This window comes from Lupinus angustifolius, chromosome LG15 (assembly GCF_001865875.1).
Source record: "Lupinus angustifolius cultivar Tanjil chromosome LG15, LupAngTanjil_v1.0, whole genome shotgun sequence".
NCBI lineage: Eukaryota > Viridiplantae > Streptophyta > Magnoliopsida > Fabales > Fabaceae > Lupinus > Lupinus angustifolius.
This window is the reverse complement of record NC_032023.1, coordinates 13,325,609-13,332,388: the sequence shown is the minus strand read 5'-3', so window position 1 is coordinate 13,332,388 and position 6,780 is coordinate 13,325,609. Positions and strand designations below refer to the sequence as shown.

Here is a 6,780-nt window from a genome sequence, read left to right as displayed (position 1 = left end):
GGGAATGAGAAAACTTCAGAGCTATAAAATACACTCGTAAGATGACTCTTACGCAATTCCTTTTCCCTATGTTTTACTTCAAAAATCAACTCGTGAAGAGACGTTTGATATATGTGAACAATACTTACGTTTCCTCGGATAAATTATGAAAGCAATGACAACTATCAAACTCCACTCCTCCAACTTTTGATGTTCCTAAACTCTACCTAGCAATACTCTGGATATAAAGTGGCCAATCAATAGCTTAAACTAGAGAACGCAATTCAGAAACTAGAGGAGAGTGCAATATAAGTTTTGTTCATCCATGAAAATAACAGTTGTTAGATCACTTCATTGAATACAGTGAGCCAAACTAGGCTTCTCCAATTGTGTAAAGCCATAACATTACTCCTTTCATTTCAGACAGGAAATCACCAAAGATAAGTTGCTAATTGTAAAATCATTTTAGAACTTACTCATACAAATATAACTTATTTTGATTAGCTGCATATGGAATTTCAATCTGAATTGTGTTTAACTCAGCTGAAGATTAGTTAATAATAATGGCAATAATACTAATTCATAAAACTTAATAGCATAAAAACAATGTTCTATCATCCTTAGTTCATCACAATTTCACAATCACTCTCAACTGAGAAGGAAAAAACAATAAACTGATCACCCCATCCAAATACATCACATGGTTTTTTTTATAATAGATTTACATGTTGATATAAAAAGCACTCACTTTCTGTCATTTTTTCAACTGCAGAATTCCTCATTTCATTTTTCGGAATGGTAGACCCAGGGGGTATGCGATATGGCATTGGAGATGGAGCTCGAGTAGATGATGTTGTCATCGTGACATTTGTAGTTGGCACCGGTGGCAGTGCAGGCAGGGGCATCTGGTTTGAAGTTGAGATAGGAGCAGAAGGTGTGGGTGTGGCACTAGTTTTAGGAAGTGACCTCGGTAACAGGTGTTTTAGACGATTGTTCCTATAGTTCTTCCAGAAGTAGAATTGTTGTCTATGTGTTAGTTCCTAAAATACAGAGACGAACTGGCATTTTTAGAATCATTAGAAACAAGTATGGTAAAGTAATTCACCAATATAATTGCTTTTACAGACATGCAATCCAAATCATTTGGCTTGATTCATGGAAGTTTATAATAAACCAATTATGCAGATTATCTATTGGTAAAACAAGATAGGCACAAGTGCCCAACAGGTAAGACAGTTAAACCTATTCTTATCGATAACACCTATCACCTGACAAATACAACAAAAGATTGTTAATTCATATGACTACAATGAAAATTTGATAATCATTTTCAAACATCTAAATGGAATCTATCCCAAAAGGAATGCAGCATGGTGTAACTTCTTAGGGGAGTAACCTCACATGAAATAACAAGTGTGATTTTATAGCAGGGTCAAAATTATAATGCTGCTATTCACCTTATTATTGGGATGTGCCATTGCATTGCAGAAATTTGCATTCTGAAAAAGCTCAAGGAAATAGAGGGAATGAGGATACCTAACATTCAAAGAAAATGAGTAACTAGATCAGGAAAGTGCAAAATAAACAAGATGCACTAGAAGCAATTCAAATTCTTTGTCCTGAACTGATTGTTGAATTTCATATATCCCTGGAATAAACTAATTTCTTTTCAATCCTTTTTCCCTAATTGAAATAACCCAGTGCCTGTAACTATAACATAATCCATCTTCTGGTTACAGTGGGACAATCAGAAGATAATGCTTACATAATAAATTTAATGTATTCAGGGTGCTGCCAATACTGAAGATACTTTAAGTATTCAGTGAAACCTTCATCCTCAAAATACCGATTCTGAGCCAAATCTGTTCACAAATAGTAACAATATAAGCATAAGATTAATGAAAATTATATAAGTAGCTCACACACACAAACTTATTACAATGCATGCCATATTTTGTTAATATAAAATAAATGAGAGGAAGAGAAGAACTTGCAGAATTAGAACATTGGAGCATAAGAAATTTTCTTCAAACAAGAGCAGGACACAACATTAAAGGAAAAGGAAAAAAGAAAGAAAAAATGGAGCATGCTGCCAATTCCCCCATCATAACTTTTAGGTGTACAAATAGAAGTCGAATGTCTAATGTATCCCAATTAACCAGTTGTGTAAAACAAAGCTCCTTGAATATGATAAAATATGCCAATTATTTTCAGCATCCTTTTTCCACAACCTATGTCACATTTCCAACTAAACAATACTCTTAACCTTTCAAACACACAATTCAACAAATATAGTCATGTAGCTATTACTTAATGAAGTTCAGACTCACAAAGCATATGAAGCATATAGTTAAAGTGAGAATCATACAGTGAATGTAGGTGGGATTGGGAAGGCATTGAATAAATTCGAATTCAAGCAAAAGTCGTTGTCGCCCATCATCTGGATCTTTCTATATATTCTTTGGCCTGAAGAAAACGTAACCATTATGCAGAGGTTAGCAGATACCACCAACATTATGATATTTGGCGAGGAGATGTGGAAAAAAAGGAAACTCTTTTTTGCTTACAATGACGGGGTAGTTTCTGTTAAACTCCCACTTTCATTTTGAGGGGCCATGAAACCCTCAACTACAACAACAAAAAAAGGCCACAAAGAAAGTTTCAAAAGAAATGCACAAAATATTCATAACAAAATGAAACTACTAAATCAGAAACAATCCAAACTCAGAGAACCTTCATAATCACAGTAATGATTTGTAAAAAATTTAAAAGGACAACATGATTAAACAGGAAAATGATAAAAAATTGAAAAAACATGGCGCAAAATAATAATAGAAAATGTGAAAACTAAAATTATAACGATTATTTAAATCACAATTATAAACCAATAGAACATATTTACCTACGATAAACAACCATTGGTTTATGAAACCTAACATCTAAAATACAATTGAAATCCAACCATAACAGAAAAGTCAAAGAACCACTAAAACCCTTAATAGCCCATTTGAAAACAAAAGGGAAAAAACACATTGCAAATTGGATCAATTGTAACATATAGCAACAAGATTTTCTAATGAGTCAAATATTTGTCTTATTCACCTAATGTGAGAGGCAAAGGAAGAAAATGAAAGTGAAGAAATGGTGAGTGAGAGTCACGGTAGTTGATCAGTGAGTGCTGATGTGAGAAGAAAGAAGAGATTGAACCCACTTATGGATTCAGCCCAAACCTAACTTTGTTATGTTTCCAAAAAAAATAAAGTCTAAATGAATGCGATGAATTATTAAAGAGATAATGTATAAATATTACATTCAATATTAAATAAGGATGCGATTAATCCATATTAAGTTATTAACATTTTTTTTATTAATTATGATAAGGAATACTTTGATTCCTTTGAGATATTTGATCACTAATTTAATTTTTTGGATTAAATTAAAAAAATTATAAGGACACTATCCACTCTAATTAGTATTATAAAATCAAAATATAGTATTTAACAATTTATTGTGCTATCAAGTGCCAACACAAATCGTAATATTACACCAAAGAACATATAAAGTGAAAGTATTTTGCCAATAAAAAACACCAAACACCTCATGTGGCCTCTCCAAATCCAATTCAGCTCATTATGTAAAGAGAATGTTAATCTATTATTGACTTTTATCAATATAACAGATTTGGTTCGATCCTATGTGTTAGGTTTGTTGGATGTTATTTGTTTTATACATGTTTATTATGAGTCACATTTCATTTCTTTGAGATTATGTTTGGGAGTCTTATTTTAAATGGAAAAGAAATGAATGACTTTACGCGTAGTAATCCTTAATGGTGAGAGAGATATGTTGGAGGTTTTTAGAGTCATATGAGACCAATCAAATGCTCATTTTCATTGTTTTTTTGTAGACAAATATGTCAAAATATCTAAATTTCTTAATAAAATCTTATTATTATTGGGAACAAGCGAACAATCAAATAATAAAGAATATAGAAACAAGAGAATAACGCAAGAGATTTGGTAACGAGGTTCGACCAATTGTGCATACGTCATCGGGAGCGTTAAGCGGCTACCACTATATATTATTAGAGAATAAGGATTAGTGTTTTGCTATTCCTCTCCTTGTTACATTAGCTTTACATGATATCAATATATATAGCTTTCTACCTCAACCCCTTTACATCATCTCAAGCCCATAAATTGTATCGCTGTTATCTAGAGATATGAGTCATTGCACAACAATCTCCACCTTCCGTCATTTGGTTGGGGCACTCCATAGTCCAGCATCAGTGAATGTTCAGCAAGCTTAGGCAATGCCTGAACTTGTCCACGGTAACTGGTTTGGTTAACATATCAGCTGCATTTTCTGAAGTGTGAACCTTCTGCAATAGTAACTGCCCACAAGCTACCAACTCTCCGATCTTGTGAAATCTCACATCAATATGTTTGGTCCAAGCATGATACACCTGATTCTTTGGCAAGAAGATAGCACTCCGACTGTCACAATGCATCAGGACTCCACCTTGCTCAATGCCTAACTCATTAACTAGCCCCATAAGCCACAAGGCTTCCTTAGAAGCTTCACCAACTGCCATGTACTCTGCTTCAGTTGTGGACATAGCAACAATAGTTTGAACTGATGATCTCCACATAATTGGTCCACCAAACATGACCAATAACTGAAGGGTTACACTGTTGGCTGCCAAACATGATACCGAGACCTATAGTCCCCTTCAAATATATCCATTTGACTGCTTCCCAATGTTGTTTCCCTGATTTCAACATGTACTTGCATATTTGACTAACTGCTTGTGCCAAGTATGGTCTAGTACAAACCATAACATATATCAAGCAACCCACTAGACTGACATATGGAACCTTTGACATGTATTTTTTCTCTTCATCTGTCTTTGGACACTGATTGAGGGAAAGCTTGAAGTGATTTGCCAAGGGAGTGATCACTACTTTAACATTGCTCATATCAAATCTCTCTAATATATTTTCAACATAGCTTTGTTGGGAGAGCCATAGTTTCTAGGTCCCCTATCCCTGTGAATCTCCATCCCAAGAATCTTCCTAGCAGCCCCTAAATCTTTCATGTCAAACTCCTTACCTAGCATGACTTTCATCCCATTGATATCACTCAAATGATTAGCAGCAATCAACATAAAGTAACAGAAAAATAAACGAACCATTGTCAATGCTTCTCACATAAACAAAGCAATCATACTCACATCGCTTATAACCAAGCTTCAACATATAATTGTTAAACCGCTTGTACCACTGTTTGGGAGACTGCTTCAACACATATAGAGACTTCTTCAACTTGCAAACCAAGTGACTCTGTCCAGCTGCACTAAACCCCTCTAGTTGTGTCATATAAAATTTCTCCTCTAATTCACCATGGAGAAAGTCAGTCTTCACATCCATCTGTTCTAAGTGCATATCCCAGCTGGCTACCAAGGCAGGCACCACCCTGATAGAAGTATGTCTCACCACAGGGGAGAAAATTTCATTGTAGTCGATTCCCTTCTGCTGTGAATACCTTTTTGCTACAAGATGAGCCTTGAAATTTTCCCATTTTTTTCTGATATTGTTGGCTTCCTCTTGTACACCCACTTGCACCCAACTGCACACTTGTCTGGGGGGCAATGGAACAAGCTCCCAAGTTTGGTTCTTCTATAAAGACTCCATCTCCTCCATCATGACACCCATCCATTGTTCTTTCTCCTGGCTGTTTATAGTCTCTTGAAAGCTACATGGATCTCCTGAACTGATATGGAGAGCAACTGAAGCCATATCCTCAAAGCCATATCTCTCTAGAGGTTTGATAGGATGTATATCCTTGTCTATAGCAAGTAGATATTCCTGCACACCTGAACTCTCTGCCTGAGAATCATCATGTTCTTGACTTGAACTAGTGCATGGTTCCTTGCCTTTATTCACCTGAAACATTTCATTGCTCACTGGAATCATATTTGATCCCAAAGTCTCTCCATTTGGCATGAGCACCTCTATCAAAACTGACTTTTTCATCATGAAATCTTCATCAAACACTGCATCTCTGATCAACACAACCTTTCTGGAAACTAGATCCCAGAACTTGAACCCATTCACACCTTTGGTATATCCAATGAAGATACACCTCTTTGACTTAGGATCGAGTTTAGATCGTACATCACTGGGTACATGTACATAAGCATGACAACCAAATATGCGTAACATATTATAATTGATTGGGTTACCTGTCTATACTTCTTCTACAACTTTACCATCTAATGAAGCTCGTGGTGATCTATTGATGACATAAACATGCCATACTAAGTGCCTTTGTCCAAAAGCCTTTGGAAAGTCCAGCACTCAATCTCATACATCTGACCATCTCTGTAAGAGTTATATTCATCCTCTCTACAACATCATTCTGTTGAGGAATCTTCTTCACTGAAAAGTGTCTCTGAATGCCATGTTCCTCTCAAAATTTCTGAAATTGTGAGTTTTTTTACTCCGTACCATTATCTGACCTCACGTATTTGATTTTCCTACCAGTATGGTTCTCTACCTCTGCCTTCCAAACCTTGAACTTGGCAAAGACTTCTGACTTATGCTTCAGAAAATATACCCAGACATTGTGAGAAAAGTCATCAACGAAGGTAACAAAATACCTAGAACCCCCTAGGGATGGTTTCTGAGTGGGTCCCCATACATCAATGTGGACATAATCTAGAATGCCTCGAGTCCTGTGTTGGCCAGCCTTGAAACTAACTCGTGTCTATTTCCCAAGCACGCAATACTTGCACAAATC

General features: G+C 35.6%; 1 pseudogene; it reads right to left on the bottom strand.

The window, feature by feature from the left end:
* Nucleotides 515-2,596, bottom strand: LOC109328088 (annotated as a pseudogene).